Raw genomic sequence first — 19,779 nt, 5'->3', positions numbered from 1 at the left:
GCATATCAATCAGAAAGAAATGTTAGCTGTACAGAATGTCACAGCCTTCAAGGACAATTAATGATAAAGACGGACAACACCACTGTTATGTGGTACATAAACAAGCAGGGGGGTACACATTCTTACCCCCTCTGCAGACTAACCATGGCATTGTGGAACACAGCCCTGAGCTATTAAGTACATTTACAAGCTCAATTCCTGCCAGGAAAACTAAATACACTGGCAGACGAACTAAGCAGAAACCTCATGGACCCACATGAGTGGAAACTGGAACCAAGGATTGTCAACATGTTGACAAGCAAATGTGGGAGCCCAGATATAGACCTGTTTGCCTCCCCCCAAAATTATCATTTGGACAAATTCTGCATAAGGACTCCCCACAAACAAGCTTGGAAAGTGGATGCTCTGCCCTTCAGCTGGAAAAAAGTTTATGCCTTTTCTCCTCTGCCTCTGCTCTCCAAAGTACTACTAAAGATCAAACAAAACAAACCAAGGATGATTGCGATTGCATCAGACTGGCCACGCCAACACTGGTACCCCCCTTTTGCGCAGTGTGTCACTGTGGGCCCCATGGCACCTGCCTCAGACTCCTACTCTGTTGTCTCAGCAGGAGAACCAAATTCTGCACCCTCAACTTCAAACACTGAATCTAGCAGCCTGGCTAATTACATAATTTCTCCTTTACCATCCCTCAGTAAACCAGTGATGGATATATTTTAGAGGCAAGGAGGCCTAGTACCAGAAAGTCTTATGCTGAAAAATGGAAAAGATTCTCTGCCTGGAACCAGTCTCAAGGGATGAGCACAACAGTGCCCAATTTACCTCAAATTTTACAATACTTAACTGAGATGCTTCATAAGGGCCTGTCTTTCTCCTCCATCAAAATTCATGCCTCAGCCATCTCCGCTCATTATAACACAGAACCACCCTTCTTCTCTCATCCACTGCTTAAGCAGTTCCTCAGAGGGGGCCAAAAATCTACGACCACCCAGGAGAGCTCCAACTCCAGCCTGGACCTCAACTTTGTATTGGAAAAGCTCACCCTTTCTCCTTTCGAGTCAGCTGCCACTGCGGATGTAAAATTCCTTTGTTGGAAAACAGCTTTCCTTTTAGCAATCACTTCAGTAAGAATTACAGGCCCTCGTGGCAGTGGAGCCTTTCATCATCTTTCATGTGGACAGTGTATCCCTCGGGACCAATTCATCCTTCATGCCCAAGGTGGTATCCAGTGTGGCCCTTAATCAGTCCATACATTTGCCAACCTTCTTTCTTAATCCACAGAACAAAGGGGAATGGATTCTGCACTCCTTAGACGTGCACAGACAACTTAGATTCTACTTGAACAGAACTAAACCTCAAAGGAAATCTAATCAATTGCTGGTGGCATTTGCTACAGGGGCAGAGGGGAAGGCTATTTCAAAGCAAACCATTACCAAATGGATAGGCCATTGCATTCATTTCTGCTACAAACACCATGGAAAACCTATCCCACAGAGGATCAGACCCCCACTCTACCAGGGCTGCATCTACCTCTACAACCTTTCTCAGAGGCGTCCCTACCAGGGACATCCTAGAAGCTGCTACCTTATGTTCTGTACATACTTTCACCAAGCATTACCATCTGCCAATTTTAAATCCAGAGCTGGCTTTGCCACTTGCAGTCTTGCAGGGCCTTTTAGCTGGTCCTAATTCTTTTTGAATTCCTCCTTCCATCCTTAGCTTCGGGAATCTACCCAAAAGTGATGACTGCAGCAGTGAAACACGAAGAACATAGTACAGTTGTGTACACTTACAATAAATGTAGATGTTCGAGTGTATTCACTGTTGCAGTCCTGGTTACCCTCCCTCCAGCCCCCTTCTTTTTTTTTGGATATATTTCTACTTTCCTTTGCTGTCTTCAAAATCTTTTTGGTGTATTTGCTTTTTTGTTGGAGGTATAACCTTGTATATTTATAGATTTAATTGCTTCCCATTAAGGGGGCACCTGACATCTGGGGCAAGAAAAACTGATGTAATGGTGTCAGCTGCATGGTTTATACCCCTGACTACCTGATGTCATGGAAGAAGGGACAACAACCGACGCAGAACCCAAGACTTTGTTAATCAGGCCGACTGAGGGCTACTGCAAGCAGATAACCCAAAAGTGATGACTGCAACAGTGAATACACTCTATCACATCTACATTTATGGTAAGTGTACACAACTGTACTTTCTGGAGTTTGCATTCCATGGTGTTTATAAGAAAAGGCAATATAGTTGGAAATACATCGCCTTTCAGTGCACATGAAGGATTGCATTTCTGAGACCCATCTAGTTGAGGTAATAGCCAGTAAGAAAGATGTTTTCTGAGAGAGAAATCTTAGGTCAGCTTTATCTTTTGGCTGAAAGGGTGGTAAAGTGAGCTTTTCTAGAACAAAATTGAGGTCTCAAGGGGGGAGAGGGAGTTCTTCTGGGAGGCTTCATGTGGATAATACCCTAAGGAACTGTTTCATAAGAGGTTGAGAGAAAAAAGGAGGCTGCATAAGTAGGCAGGCATTGATGGGAGAGGAGTGTATTTTAATGGATGAGTAAAACAAAACTAGACTTGAATGTGTGTAAGGTAGATAAGACTATGGTTGATCTCTGCTGGTCATGGGTTGATTCTCTGTTGACATCAGATTGAAAGCCTATTCCATTTTTAAATATACAATTTTATACTGCTAGGTTTTGTAGATTTCTTTAAAATATCTAGCACATCCTTGCCCAAAGGGAGTCCTTGCAGAGCAGTTAGTATGCTATTCAAGCTGTCAACTTGGGAAGAAAGCATCTCTCCTCAAGGCCTTGGAATTTTGGGCTACCGAACAGAGTTTTTCTGCTGATTGTTGTGGCTTAAAACAAATGTCTGTTTATGCCACATCCCAAGATCAGCGGATGAATTTGAACATGTTCTTGTTTATGGTCTAATCAGGGGGTGGGGTGGAGGGGGTGGGGGGGGGCTTTTGATCTTCTGAGGTGATCTGCTGGTGAATTGTTTTCTCCCAGAAGGTAGTGAGCCAGAAGGTGCAGGCCCAAGACTTGGGCTGGGCTTCAGAGACACAGTTAGGCAACATACAGGATAGGTGTGAGTACTCTCATGCTTGTTTGTGTACCACATCACTGTTGTGGTGTCTGTCTTTTTCAGTAAAATGCCTGGTTTCCAAAAATCATTGAAAGCTTGGATGCTGTTGAGAACAGCCATAATTTCCATGAGATTTATGTTTTGTGAAGAAAAATTTTGTCACTCCCATTTCCCTGTACTTTGAGGCTGGCTGTTGGTATGTGCCCCCTAGGCTAGGTCTGAGGCACATGTGGTCATGGTCTGGTTTGGATGAGTGGTCCTGAATAGTACCCCTTAGTTTTGATTGCTAGCAGAGTTCCACCACTCAAATTCCCTTTTAAGAGAAGGAAGGGTCTGAATTTGTTGGTTGAGAGATTGGCTGTGTTGGTTCCATACATTTTTCAGATACCATTAGGTCTTCCTCAAGCGTAATCTGGCTAAAGTGATTATTAGGATACATGAGGCCATGTACCATAGCACTGAATGGGCATCCAGTGCTGTGATTACTCAGAAGTAAAGAAAATAGCGGAAGTATTTTGTCAGGAAAGGTTACCTTTTCCCCATTTGGAAAGCCCTTTGAAGGTTGTCCTGCAAAACTGCTAGAAAGACCAGCTTTTGAGATGGAGAGAGGTTAGAATTGCTTATATTTTTTTTATTTATTTTTTTAAGATTTAAGGTGAGGCAGTGTAGTGAAAAATGGTTATCGTTCAGCCTAGGGCAGAAAGGAGTTCCTCCACAGGATCAGCTTGGATGATTTAGTTATCTCAACAGGAGTAGGTTTGAATGCCCTGTGACATAAAGTAGATTGTTATTGGAGCCAGGCACTTGATTAATTTTCTAGGTCCAGTAGATAAACCAAAAGATAAAGCAGAGCAGAGAGTTGGTATTGATTTCCACCTGTTTTGAAACAAAGATGCTTTCTGTAAGACCTTGCAATGGGAATACATAGATAATCATATTTTAGCTCCAAGGTGATCATGTAGGCCTTGAGAAAAATCATACATGTATATATACAGGAGTTTTTTCAAGGTTAGCAATTTGAATTTGGGTACCAGAAGAAGTCAAATCCTGAAAGATCTAGGGTGGGTCTCCAAGTTACCTCTTTTCCTGATATGGAATAATACCACTTTCCCCTTTTTGGGGGGAGGCACTTTTCCTATGCAGCCTTGCTGTAAAAGCAGATCTACTTGGGTCAGAGCTTCTTGTACTTGATTTGGTGGAACAGAATGAATGCCTTAGTCTTTGGAAGAGAGGTGAAGAACAGTCTGTAACTTATGTTAATAATGTTTATAACCCATTTGTCGTGGGTTATCTTGTCCCATTCATGGTAAGAGAGAAAGCCTTCTCCAAAGCTTTGAAGGTAAAGGGAGGTTTGAGGAAGGTTTGGTAGAAAGGGAGTGGGGATAGTTAAGGTTGGACTTAAGGGAGAGGGAACAGGGAGGGGACCGACTAAGTCATGTTTGTTTCTTGCTGCGCGGTCCACTAGGCCTAGAAGTAGGTTCTGATTGCCATGTTTTATGTTGCCTTTGTGCTCTATCCGTATTGACCATTTTCTCTCTTTGTGCTGAGAGGGAGGAAAGGACCAAGCCTTATTGGGATCGTTTCCTCTAAACGTGTGGAGCTGAAGTTGCAGAAGGTCCGTGACAGTCAGCATAGAGTTGTCAGTCTCCTCCAGCTTTTTGACGATAACCTTGGTATTGGGTCCAAATAAGAAGTCTTTGTTTAGAAGGAGCATCCAGAATCTCAGACTTAACATGATCTGGAAGGGATTGCTGTCTTAACGAGGCATATCTGTGAATAACAGACCCTGAGGCAGCCACCCTGCTTGATACATCCAAAGCATCAAACCCACCAAGCAAGGAATGCTTTTGCAACTTGAGAGACAGAGTTGCAGAGATCAGCTGACATAGTGGTTAAGGTGTTCGCCTCTCATGCACAAGGTTTGATTCTGATCTCTGACCATTATGTGTCTCTGTGGGATACCTCCCACTTCCAAAAATGTACTGAGTATTTCAAATTCAAACTCCCCCAAGAATGGAGCTGTAGGTAGCAGCACAGACTCTAGACTGTGCCCTGTAGGGAAAGAGTTGTATACACCAATTGCTTCACACATCTAATGCAGTGCGCAGTATCCTCCAATTCAGAGAACATGGGTGACATGGGCTGTGGCAGAGATAGCCACTTGATGCTGTACAAATATGGCTGTAGGTTATCCAGTCTTTGACTACAGTCACCAAATGGGCATGGGCATTTGCCAGTGGTAAGTAGGTTGAGGACTCTGCCTGCTTCAACCTACGCCAGAGACCAATGCTAACAGTGGAAGAGGTGTAAGTGCCCCTGTTGGCCAGTGTGTGCCCGCCATAAAGCCCAGCAGTCTTGGGTCAATAAGCTGATGGCCGACCGATGTCCATTTGCCCTACCAAACCAGTCACCCTACCAGACATGAACTAAGAATTTCCACACGCAATGTAGGTTCACTGACAGAATGGGACTTGGAAGTGGATGACATGGTGATAAGGTGAAGGCTGGGCATCCTATGTATCCTAAGAGATGAGGTGAAAGAGCAACGCAACAGAACTCCTTAGCTTGGGATCCAGAGTCTAGGATTCAGAAAGAGGTCAGGCTAGAAATAGTGTGGGAACTGTGGTGAAGGAGAGACTTCAGATGACAGTGAGAGATGTCATCAGAACTAGTGACAGACTCAGGGCAGTCATAATCTCAGCCTATACCCCACACCAGTGTTGTGCTAGTGAGGAAAGGAGTGCATTTAGACAGCAATTTCAGAACCTACTAGATAAAAGTGGGCAACATGAACTGGTGTTGAAAATGGGTGACCCGGCGACAGAGCAGGGTATGAGGACTGCCGAGGTCTCCAAGGGTGAGCTACAGGAATAAAGGAAAGGCCATTCTAGACTTCTGTCTGGCAAATGGCTTGATAGTAGCCATACTTCAGAAAGTCACAAGATCACATAGAAAGTGGCCAGCATGCAGTTCTGGTAGACTTCCACTTAGTAAGGAAAGGGCACTGGGGTAGTATCACTGATGGCAAAGTCATGCCCAGTGAAACAGTTGTCTCTCAGTATGAACCACTGATTGCCACAGTCAGCTGGAAGCAGTGGTCAGAGAAGGCTGTAAGGTCAACAGAGGCCAGGTTGAAGGCCTGGATGTTGACTGGAGAGAAAGCATGACAGTTCAAGGAATTACTCTAGGCTCTAGCACCTCAAGAAAAAGAGGAAATAGGTGGCGATGAAGAAGAATGGCGGTTCCTCAACAGCATGTGCAAGGGCTACAGAGCAAATATGTGAGCACGCAAGGTATGGAAGTAAGTTACATAAGGAAAGCTGGTGGTGGAATGCAAAAGTCCAGGTAGTCATCAAAAAAAAAAGGAGGAGTGCAGGAATAAAGTGGGAGATTAAAAAGACAGACCAGGTTAGGAATAAGTACTGGTTGGCTAACAAAGAGGCAGAGAGAGGAGTTGCAGTAGTAAAGAACAAGGCATCAGAGACACTCTACCAACTTCAGGAAGGTGACTCGTGTGGATGGTAGAAAGAAACTCCTACCAGGTTGCAAGATAAAGGCGGAAAGATAAAGAGGATGCCCATCATAAGGGTTGCTGTCAACAGCCTTTTCACCAGTCAACTGGGCATCAAAGGCAGATGGAAGGAGTACTTCTAACAGCTTCTGAATGCAGAAAACCCCACAGAAGCTGTACTGCCCAGACGCAGCCTGCAGTGAGAAAAGAGGATGTGCCCACTTTAGAAGAAGTAAGAGCAGCACTAACATAAACAATGTCCGGGAAAGCAGATTGCTCAGATGAGGTCACAGCAGATATGATTAAGAAGTTGGTTGAGATAAGGGAGAAATGGCCCCTGAGGGTACTCATAGCAGTATGGAGAGAAAGATGTATCCCAGATGACAGGAGAGTAAGCATACTAGTGCCAATGTTCAAGAATTTACAACTGTGGGCAGTATAGAGGTATCAAACTCGTATCACACTGCATGAAAGTTCTGGAGACTGTGATTGATAAACGGATACGCAGAATACTAGAAAGCAAGATGGGAGATGAGCAGTTTGGATTCAGATCAGGATGCAGCACAACTGACCCAGTGTTTGAGATAGATGGATGAGCAGAAGCTAGAGATTAGGAAAGAGTCCAACTGGGCATTCCTAGACTTGGAGAAAGCATATGACAAGGTCCCAAGAAAGCTGATTTGGTCAGTACTGCTGAGATTCAAAGTCCCAGAAACATTAGTACAAGCTATGTTCAAGGACCCAATGACTCAAGTGCAAACAGTGTTCGGCCTCTCAGAGGGGTTCCCAGTGGGAGTTGGTGTTCATCAGGGTTCAGCTCACAGCCCATAACCCATTGCTGTTCATACTGGTGAATGGATTACATTAGAAAACAGGTCAGAGTGGACAGATCAACAAAGTTGCTGTATGCAGATGATGTGGCATTACAGGCAGACTGAGCAAGAACGTCAGAAAAGAGTAGGGGAAGGGGCGTGGCCAAGATGAGCACAGAGTAGCAGCTTTTATCAGCTCTGCCTTTACAGAACTTTATTGACAGGAAATATTGATATAAACTTCCCTAATAGTTTTTTTATTTTAATTAATTCTTTAAAATATATATTAGGGTAGTATATAAAAAATTTCAAGTAGATTTTAAGTTTTCCTGTCAAAGTTACACTTGGAAGTACTACAGTAAAAGAACAGGATGAGCTTCACTAAATCTCATCAAGAGACAACTATAAAAAAAGAACTACAGTCATTACTAACTACTATTCAGGGACTAAGTGTCAAGATAGACAAAATGGATATAAAAATTGACAATTTCAAAGAAAAGTGTTCTCACCAAATGGACATTCTACATGAAGATTTATTGCAACAGAGGAAGCAGATTTCTGGAATGGAAACTGCATTAAGTGATATGGATAACAGACTTCAGGAGAGTGAACATAATGTTGAGTTCCTGTTAAAGCAAAATTCTCTTCTTCAGACAAAGGTTGATGACCTTGAGAACAGGTCCCGTAGGAATAATGTGAGAATTTTTGGCTTACCGGATAACATAGAGGGAAATAATATGGAAAGATTTTTATCTTCCTGGTTGCCTGAAGTACTTGAACTGCCCGAGGCTCTTTTATATGGTATTGAAAGAGCCCATAGATCAATGGTGACATCTAAAAACACCAAGAGTAATTGTACTAAATCTGTTATTGTAAAGTTCGTATCAGCCCATGATAAGGAAATGGTACTAAAGACTGCGTGGGCAAAATCCCCAATCAAACTAAAGGACAATATTATACGCTTTGATAATGACTATTCTTCAGTATTATCAAAAAGGAAAATTTTCTTGCCTTTAGTCAGAGAACTAAAAAAGAATAAAATAAAAACCAATTTGCTTTTTCCTGCAAGACTGAAAATATTTTATCAAGATGGTTTTAAAATTTTTGACTACCTAGACAATGCAATAACTTATATAAAATCTAATAACATACTGGAAAAAGTAGATGAAATGGAGTGGGCCAGTCCTAGTCTTAAAAGGAATGCTGAGAACAACACTTGGAAAACATTTGACCCTAAAAAAAAAAAAAAAAAAAATCAAAAGATGAATCATAAGTACATATTTGCACTTGATTCAGTCAGTTGGGGAAATGAAACCGGACATCCAGGTGAGCTTTTGGTATTATATTTAATATAATGTAAATTGGTTAACTAAATAGTTGTCTTTTTTATTTTGTGGAATAGTCGTTTGTTGGGTTTTTTTTTTCATTTGTACTATTTGTTTAATATTAATTATCTTAATGTTTATTGGTTTGATTCCCATGGATGCAGTGATTTTCCTGTCTCTGAGATCTATGCTTCCGGATGTCTTGTCGGGGTGCTTATCATTAGGGGGCGTATTTGTTTATCTTGATTTTGGTTCTTATAGTGGTTGGAAAACTTTTATTTAATTATAATTGCTGTATTTGTATTTTAGTTGATTTATGGTTAATTGTTTGATAAAGGAATCTTGTATGATGGCCTGATGTGTAGTTGCAGAATTGCTGTGCTAGTAATGGTACTTCTGACCCGGGATGCGAGTGGCAGTGTGGCTGGAGTAATGGTAAGGCTTTGTTGTCGTTTCTGAGTTGTTGGTGTGTTTATTTGGAGGTTCTGGTTTGGTGCTCTAGCACTGTAGAGACATTTGTGGTGGTGTTTATGTTAATTGTATGTTTTGGTGCCTGCGTGCTTTGGTCGGAGATTAACCGGAGAGTCTGGTTGATAGTGTGGTAAAGCTTTCCTTGATAGCTGTCATTGCTTCATGTTGTGTATGCGAGGTTTTTTTTTTCTTTCTTTCTCATCTCTCTCGGTATAGAGGGAGTCCCGAGACATTGCCTTATATGTAGTTAAGTAATGTTTTACTTACCATTTCCCACCGGAACTTTGAAAGCTTTATCTTCATGATGAGCTCGAGACTGTGATATCCATCACGGCTGGAAAGCTCAAGCTTTCTTAAAACGTCATCATGAAGGCGTCGGACGTAAATTGATCTTCTGATCCTCACAGGGAAGCTACTGAATCAAATTTGTTTCCTCATACAGCATACGGAAAGAAGATATAACTAGATTACTACTTTCAACTTATTGTAAGACATTATATGCAATAATCTCTTAAATAAATAGGGATTATACTACGCATGTAGCCTAAATACTTTTTCTGATCATCATAGGTATTCTTGAGCCTTATGTATTTATAAACGAATAGTATTCTCATAAAATATTTGCTTTATGTATGACAAGGGTGCCGATATCTTGATGAGAAATACTAGTTGTGATTTGTGCATTTTCGGAAGATTTAATAACACTACATGCTGTTTATATACTTGTTACATGTACATTTTTTATAACTATTGACTTGCTGAGAAAATATTCATGAAGCATTTATCAAAATGTTAAATGTATAGACGTATATAATAGGTTATCTCAGTTATTTTATGAATGCATTTGTGTAATAGGCTGATAGGGATGTACCACATAGGCAGCATTAATATTGCAAGGACAGGTGCATTAAAAATAGTTAGATCTATTTATCATTAGAAAATGTGAAATTTTCATCTTTTGCTTTGTTAATGAAATAGCTTTTCAAAATTCAAAGATAGTATAAGCTATAATTGAATAATAAAAAGTTCATTATATTTAAACAAGGCTTTTATATAGTATACAGGAGCTATTTAAGCACCTTGCTTCTTTGAACTAATATGACCTTTTCACTAGTTTTCAGTATGGTGGTGGACCCTTTGAGGTAACTCAAATTAATGCAATGAATGGAAGATCAGACTTTTAAGGTTTATTAGTCACTCTTCTTTGAGAGACTGCACCGGGGTGTTTGGTTATAAGAAAACTAGCAGGATATTGTTGGTTTTACTTCTTGATGAGTAATCACTATATTTGGTTTCTGGCAAAGAAATGCAGTGTTCATTTCTTTCAGAACAATCAGTATGTTAGTTGATTGTTAGTAAAATCACTTTTATTAGCATCTTATTTATTAGCTGCCAATGTTACTTGTTATTGAAGCCCCTTAGGTGGTTCATTTACAACTATGTCCCAGTTAGCTGATCACCTATGGCAGTACTATATATCACACTTCAGCCTTTATTAGCCATATTTTGGTAATAAAATAATGCCATAGTCTCTTTTTAAGGTTCTTATCAAATGTGATTACTTTAAAACAGAATAGTGAACTAATAGATCATAGTAGTTCTTAATAACCTACTAACTAATGTAAGAAAATTATGTACTTTATTCCTAAGATGTAGCTGTCATCAATTTACTAATTGACACAACATTATATCTATACATTTGGTTCATACAAAAAATTGTTTGTTATTGATGAGAAGCCGTATTTTTATAGTTATGACTATAGACATTTAGGCAGGTGCTGATTGGATGCTGCTTTTGATAGGAGGTCTATTCGAGTGACTGATGTCATTCGAGTTAGGAGTTTTAAACTCCAGAGGGGTTCGGGTTTGTTGTTTTGTTTCGTGTTTATGTTATAAATATTTTCTAATAACTTTTCAGACGTTCATATCTTATGTAGTAGGAAACAACCTTAATTTTAAGAATATGATACTCTTACACTGTTTGTTCTAATGATCATAGTAGTATTCCTATTAGATATATTCTTGTGTATTTCTTAGATCAGTATGTTTATATTTACATCATTTAATTTTCAGTGACTACACTAAAAGGTATATCAGTTAACATTAATGGTTTAAATAATCCTAATAAAAGGAGGAATTTAACTAGATATCTTAAGTTACATAAATCCCAGTTAGTATTTTTACAAGAAACTCACTTAACAGAGGATATATTCAGACTTGAATCTAAAAATTATAAGATGTTAGTAAGTTCTGAACATACTAAGAAAAAGAGAGGAGTAGCTATCCTATGGAACAGCATAATGCCTTTTCCTAAAATAATAGATACATATAAGGATAATAAAGGAATGTTTTATGCAGTCACCATAGAAATAAACAGTAAACTTTTCACTTTGATTAACATATATTGGATCCCAGGGATAGGGATAAACACAGTGAAACAACATCTAGATCAAATTGTACTATTTTCTAAAGGGAACATTATTTTGGCAGGAGATTTCAGTTGTATTCTAGATTACAAAGACTCTAGTACTAATGGGAAGAGAATAATATCTACATCATCTAAATTATTAAAAGACTTTTCAGATACTTATTTTTTGAAAGATATAAATTATTTTGCAGATACTACTTCTTTGTTTTACACCTTTTTTATAGACATAACTCGTACTCAAGGATAGAGTTTTTATTTCTAATCATTTAACAGATTCCTTAAACAAATCAGCAGTGATTTCATGTCTTTTATCAGATCATAATTCTGTAATTTTTGAAGTGGTAGTCAATCCAAATTTTAATATTCATATAAAAAGGATCCCAGCTTATATCACAAAATTAAAATATTTTAATGATTTAATTTCTACAGAAGTACAGATTTTTTTTAGAACTTAACAATACTAATGATATATCAGAAATTTACATATGGGATGTCCTAAAAGCTTATCTATATGGTAGGATATTGAATTGGTGCAACAAAAAAAAGAAAGCTTGGGATAAAGAGTTACAAGATATACAATGTAAATTAGACACTTTAAAACTTAGTAATATGGGTGATAAAGATATATCAGATAAAATAAATATGTTAAATAATAAATATCTAGAAATATTAAAACATAAAACTATGATCAATATAGAAAAATTCAAGTTTATAAATTTCTGTTCTAACCCTAAATCCTTAAAAATTCGTGCTAATAAAACGAAAAGATTAAATAGATTTAATCATATTAATGAAATATTTTCCCCTAAAAAAAGGAAAAATGGTATCGGAAATTCATAATATATTAACTGAATTTAGAGAGTTTTTTATAAACATCGACCAAACTACTACTGAAATTAACTCTAAAGAGGAAATGAAAACATTTATTAATAAATACACTAAAACAAGACTTTCAGAGGAACAAGGGATTTCTATTGATAAAAAATATCTTTCAAAGAACTTCAAACTCACATTACCAAATTAAAGCAAAATAAAGCACCAGGTAATGACTGCATCATTCCTGAAATTTACAAATTACTACCTATAAATGCTCTAAAATTGCTTTATAAAGTATTTCATCTTGTTCAGGACAAAAACATAATTTCACCTTCTTGGAAATACACTTTTATTTCTCCTATTTTAAAATCTAACCAAGATCCCTCTAAGTGTACCTCCTATAGACTCATCTCCCTATTAAACACTGATTACAAATTATTTATGTCCATTTATGCAGAAAGGCTTAAAACACTTTTACCCAAATTAGTTGATAGTGATCAAACGGGGTTTATAATGAAGATAACTTCATATGATAACATTAAAAGAATATTAACTTTTAATTGATTTGGTGAAAAATCTTAAAACAAATTTAACCCTAGTTAGTTTAGATATAAATTGTGCTTTTGACTCAGTTACATGGGAATATTTGTTCACTCTATTAAAGGAATTAAGTTTCTCCAATAATTTTATCAATCTTATCACTCTGTTATATGAAGGTAGCCAAGCTTATGTTAAAATTGGTACTAGTATATCTCAAAATATACCAATAGTAAAAGGTACTAAGCAAGGGTGTCCTTTATCCCCTTATTTTCATTAGTTATGGAACCATGGGCAAATTTAATAAGACATGATACAGATATTGAAGGATACAAGTTAAACCCCACTATATCATCTACAATACAAATGTTTGCAGATGACATATTGATTACTCTTGGGAGTAGAAGGGAATCTATACAAAAACTTTTTAAAAACATGGAATATTTTCAAAAAATTTCAGGCCTTACTTTTAATAATAATAAAACACAAATTCTTTTAACAGGTTCAAAATATACAATATACCTGATGAATATAATGAATATATAGCCCAGTCTCAACAAATAGCATATTTAGGTTTAATTATTACTAACAATATTAAAGATACCATTCAAATAAATTATAATAAAAGTCTATCACAGATAGAAAATTTTATGAATAAATGGAACAAATTACCCTTTTCTATGGATGATAAACTTTTAATAATAAAGATGATCCTTCTCCCCAAAATCTTATATATAATTCAGTCTTTATCTATACCTCCTTCTTACCAAATAATTAAAAAATTTAATTCAGTGATTCAGAAATTTTTGTGGTTCCCAAATAAACCAAGGATTGCATTAACATACCATATGTATAATTGGAATAATGGGGGTATAGCCTTACCAAATTTAGAAATGTATTCAATTTCATCAGTATTAAATACAATCTCTCATCTCATTGATGTGGAATATACTGCTAAGTGGAAAGAGTTTATAGAGGTATTGTCACAAACTACCAAATATATAAACAGTTCCTATAAGCTAAATATAATTAATGGTCCATTTATTTGGAGGTTAAAAGATTATATTTCTGAATTTTCTTCTCTGAGTTTTAACTCCAGGTATATAGTTTTTCTTTTAAAATCATTTAAAAATTTTATATTTAAATGTAATATATATAAGGATTGGCTTTTTTTACTCTTCCCTATAGCCTACACACACATATCTATTTTCTCTTCAGATTATACAAAAATGTCTATATTTCAGCAAAAGCATTTAACATTTTGGCACCAAATGATGATAAATAATGAGATAAAATCCAATAGTTTACTATTGGAAGAGTATAAACTTGACTCTTGTTTATGGTTAGAGCTTCAAGAAGCTAGACAATATGTATTGCATAAATTGGATTCTATGTCTCCTATAATTAGGAAAAAAATTCCCAAGCTAATACAATATATGTTTTTATCAGTTTTGCATAAATCTCCTGCTAATAACAAGTTGTCAAACATTTATAGGGCAATTAAATGTGATTTAGATGCACATTCTGATAATTATTGGACATATTTTTCTTTAATTAATGATAATCCCCCTTCTGAGAAAGACAAATTTAATATTTTACAATCAGCAAGTATGACTACTACTTCTTTAAAATGGAAATTATTCACATGGAGATTTTTAAATAGATCATTTATCACTCCTCATAGTATAAGTATATTTTCTAAAAAGAATATAATGTTGGAGATGTAATATTGAATTGAATGCTGACTGGTCTCATATGTTTTATAATTGCATATATTTAAGAAAATTTTGGGATGATATCAATAATTTGTGCAAACAATTTTTACTGATAATTTCTTTATATCTAAATCACTTGTTTTAATACTCCTGTTCCTGATTGTGTAAAAGAGAATAAGTACCCTTTGGTTTGGTCTATACTATCTATAGCTAGAAAAACAATCACTAAGAATTGGAAATCTAGTACAGCACCTACATTTTTGGAATTTAAAAATATACTCCTTGAAATGTGTAATTTGGAAATGTTAACTATTAAATCTAGATCTAGGAATACTACATTATATAATTCATGGAATATCATCTATGAACTTCTAGAAAAATAGTTTATTAATTTATGTAAACAGATTAATTTTATTAATCCTACAGCTACATTAAGAATTTTTTTTTGCATGATGAACGTCTTTGTACATAGTTTAGTTACATTGGTTTATATATTAGAAGGTTTGTTTTTTTTAATTTCTTCTTTTTTAACTTTAAAGAAAAAATGTTATAATTTCATGGAAATTGTTCATTTTAATAATTTAATAAAATTCTTTGGAAAAAAAAAAGAAAAGAGTAGGGGAATGGAATGGAAAACTGAAGGCATATGGGGTGGAACTGACTACAGATAAGACAGTTGTAATTGCAGCAAACTGGGGTGATCAGAAGTTGAAGTTTGAAACAGAATGGGAAAATGGTAGAACAGGTTAACAGCTTCAGGTATCTTTGGCTGGTTGAGATGAGGGAAGTCTGAATAAGGAGTTCAAAGCTGGAATTAGAGGGGTTGCAGCCATCTGGCACTGTCATGGGTAGTGTATGACAGAAAAATGCCTAAGAAGCTGAAAAGTAAGGTGTACAAAATAGTGGTGACACAAGTACTACTGTATTGTACAGAAACCTGGGCAGTAAAAGCAGAGCGATTGAGGAAGCTAGAGGTGATTGAGATTAAGTGCCGGAGATGGGGGGTAGAATGCACACCGTGGGATAGCTGGAGGAATGAAGCCATACGAGTAGAAGCCAAAGTAACTTCAGTTGCAGAAAAGGTCAGAGAGAACAGATTACGGTAATTCAGGCACATGTGCAGCAAATCAGAACAGCTGTTGAAGTTGATTTGGGACAAGCGGGAAGAAAAGAGTAAACAAGGGTGTCTAACAAAGAGGTGGATGGGTTGTGTGAGACAAGACGTGTGACAAGCATGAGTGTCAAAGAAGGTAGGAGAGTGTTATTGAATAGAGAGAGAGAGCAACCAGTGTACAACACGATACCCCTACCCCCATATAGAAAATGGGAGATAAAAAGTGGTTGATGATGAGAGCTGCAGATATCCAACAGTTCTTTATATCCTCTGAAACCTCCAGTTTTTCTTCCATATTATCCAGCAAAGTTTCCTGGTACTTTTACCATATGGAGCTGGCAATTGAGAGTTTTCATAGCTAGGATGGCAGAAGTACTGACTTTTTTGCCAAATCGGTCAAGAGTTCTCCCCTCCTTATTTGGTAAGGGATTCCTAGAAGTACTACCTTTAGCTCCCCAAGGACCCAGAATCACCACTTCAGGATCAGCAGTAAGATTCCTAAAAAGGTGTTTGTAGGAATCCAGAATCCTATAGAAACAGACTGGCTTCCTAGGACCAGGTGGTTGGGAGTCTGGTTGCAGGGATAAGTCCAAAATGAGCCCGTAGTTGATTGGTCTGCATAAGCCAGTTTATCCTCAACTGAGTCATAAGCTGAGGATTTCATGGGGGGGGGGGTTCTCTTTCTTTTCCCCAAAACGTATTTTGTAGTGTCAAAGTGGTCTAGTATGACTGTGCTGTCTAGAAGCTACCATCTGAAGCAAATCCTCAACCAGCCTAAGGTAGGCCCTGCTGGTAGGCCTGAGGGGGTTGAGAACCAGAAGCCCTGGGCTGAGGTAAGCCAAGAAGAATATTTTTTGATTTGGCCTTAGTCTTCGCCTTGGGTGTGACATCAGAGGTACTGGGCATGGTGGAATGTCGACCCCTCAGAAGATTTAGAGATTGCACCCTCCCTATTTGAAGACCTAGCATGGGAGTCAAAAGCTGCAAACTACAGATTAGCCTTTGATTCAACTAACAGCCCTTGCGTTTCAGCTCATGCTTTCAAGGAGGAGGGCAGAAGGCATGTCAGACTCCAAAGAGTACTTGACAGCAGCCTCTGACACTTTCTCAGTCATCGGAAGGGAATATGAAAGCATCTCCTGTCCTTTGACAATCACAGACCTGGGTAGACTGGAGGATGGCAAAGCTGTGTCTGCCACCCTTTTAATGTTTGGATGCTTCTCCCTGCATTTACGAGACAGCTTGAAAACATTAGGCACCTTTGCATGCGGAGATCCCTGATGGCCCTTTTTCCTTTTCCAAGGATTGTGCTAAGGATTTGGCCCTACAATGAGTAGTGCACTTGTTAAAATGGGCAAAGTGAGGACAGTTAGGGACATCATGCTCTGTGGCCTAAGCAGAATAAACAAAGGGAATGCAAGTCCCAACATGGAATCTGTTTTCCACAGTCATGACAAGAAATTTTTCCTACAACTGATCTAACAGAGCAGACGATGTTGAAAAAAGTTTCCCCTATGGGGCACTTAGCTTTACGATGCACTCTGGCCTTTGTATTGACCGACGCAGTCTACGAATGTGGATACTTCATGTTTTGATGGATAGAATGAGTTGTAAGATGGTGCTAGCCAGTGAACCTTATACCCAGGTGTCTTGATGTCAAATGCAGGGCATCCGCCAGCCCAGGAGGAGGAGATTAAATCTCTTGTACTCTTTCTGGAAAAGAGCTAACACTGCAAGAATAATCCATATTGTTATTACTGCAACAGTGAAACATGAACATCAAAAGATGTGATCTGATGTTAATCTTCATTCATTCATTACTGATGGGTGTCATTTCCATCCTTGGAACCGAGTTGGCCATTATAATAAGCTTGTGCCAGCCAAAAATGCTTGAGCTAAGCTTGCCCGTAGTGCCTCTCTCTATCACCTCAGATCTCGTTTGCCTCATAGAATATAAAGATACATCAGGCCAGCTCTCAAGCTAAGTGACTTAGAATTTATATTTCAATTTAAATAATTTTCTCTACCTCTGAGATTTTTCTATCTTTAATAGTAGTTGTTTAGAGTTTGCTTACCTTTACTACCTGTTTGAGTGTTTCTTTCTGTTTCTTTACCAAGTTTTCGTATTCTTCATACCATTGCTGGTACAGACCTCTCTACCTCTGTGGTAGTCTTTAATACCATTGCCGGTATCCCCCCCCTTTCTCTTTACCCATTGGGTATTTCTTAATTACCATTGTTGGTAACTTTGGTAACTTAAAAAAAGTCCTTCCTTTTCTTGATTGTGTGTGTGGATGTACCTGCTTCGTATATTGTTATTCTGACGGGCCTTTCCTTTATTGCTGACAATGGCTGAGAAGGGGACAACAGGTTTTAAGCAACGCGGTCAAGTGTGACAGGAAAATGCCGAATTCTGATGGACATTGTTCTGTATTTATTGTCTCGGAGTACCGCACATGAAAGTTAAATTCCCATGCGATTTATGTAAGGGCTTTAGCGCCCGTACTTTGACGGAGAGAAAAAATAAGTTGATACTGAAAGGTCGCCTAAAAACTCCTTTCTCTGAGGCTCTGTCTGAGGTGGAGGGCTCAACCCCTCCTAAAAAGGAACATAAGAGGAGGATTCAATCTGTACCTTCTTGTCTACATACCAGTGAGTCTAAACATGTTAAGTCCCCCATGGAACCAAAGGCAAAACATTCTAAATTGACTTCTGTAATCTCGGCACTGGGGCCTCAGACCCCTTCTGTGGTACCCACCTCAGCACTGGGGCCTCAAACACCTTCTATGGTGCCGCTAGCGATTACAGAGCCATCCAAGACTTCAACTCATATGGTACCAACCTCTGCTACAGTACCGATGCTCCTCTCGGCACCAAAAATAGTCTCCTCAATTCAGGTCACTACTCCCCCTCCTACACAACTTGCTGGTCCTTTGACCATGATGCTTAAGGGTGAAATTTTACCTTGGACCCGATACTCCCCATCGGCAGATCCCTTTTTCAGACAACAATTCAGTCCTTTTCTAGAACGCCTTGATTCTATGTCGGGGATGTCAACCTGCTTCTCCAGGAGCCTTTCGGAACTCGATGTAGTGAGACTAGTGTATCAGCTCCTGGCAGCCAGAGGAATTCCAACTCATTCTAAATCCTCCCTCCCACCTGGAGCCGAGGAATTTTCTCCACAGACTCCCAACATACATTCCTGCTTTGAGGTATCGGAGCCCTCGATGCAGATGCCTATCCTGTTACCAGCTTCTTTGGTTCCATTTGTAGATCTTAGCATGGCTCCAGAATCTACCCTGTGGTCCTCAACTCAGTCGGAGCTGACCCATCCTCGGGATTGTGACTGGTCTTTCGGCACCATGACCCCTAGTACGGGGCCTATTTTTTCTTCCTGCGCCGCCTTCTATGGTTCCAGTTGTCTTGGTGGCACTAACTCCTCTCGTGGCTCCTTCCCTGGGGGTGGGCTCATCGGAGTGGGATGTGACCCTGGTTCCGATGTTGTCTTTCTTTGTTCTGGGCTCCCATCCCTCTTTGGGCAGGCCTGCCTTCCAGGTGATGGAGAGGGCACTTGCCTCTGCAGGCTCACAGCTCTTTCCTTTGGCACCAGAGTGTCACATATACATGTCCTCTGAACTGCAGCTGACACAGTCCACTACTCTGGGACATCGAGCACAGGAACCTCAAGATACCCTCCCACAGGGTACCCACTCTTCAGATGCCCCAGCTTAGGAGGTACCCCATAAGAGATCGAGCAAGAGGAAGCATGTGGATTCCCCTGAAGAATCCCTTATCGAAGATACAGATTACGATAAGGGGTAAGGGTCTCCACGGTTGCCCCCTGAGGATGTCTTCTTCGGAGACGTGCTAGAAATTTTAAAGCAGCTGGGAGACGGGCAGCCCACCAACCCTTCCTCTGAGGAGTCTGTGTTCTTGCAGGCTTTCTGTGCTTG

The 19,779-nt window shown here is 38.8% G+C and overlaps 1 protein-coding gene across 7 annotated transcripts in view; it reads left to right on the top strand.

Moving 5' to 3' along the window:
* The window catches only part of RALGAPA1 (Ral GTPase activating protein catalytic subunit alpha 1), a 5,382,632-nt gene that overhangs the window by 1,164,797 nt on the left and 4,198,056 nt on the right, over positions 1-19,779 (top strand). The gene's annotated exons all lie outside the window — the stretch shown is intronic.

This window comes from Protopterus annectens, chromosome 6.part0, assembly GCF_019279795.1.
Source record: "Protopterus annectens isolate FY-2018-M chromosome 6.part0, PAN1.0, whole genome shotgun sequence".
Classification (NCBI taxonomy): Eukaryota; Metazoa; Chordata; order Ceratodontiformes; family Protopteridae; genus Protopterus; species Protopterus annectens.
This window is presented reverse-complemented; position numbering and strand designations above follow the sequence as displayed.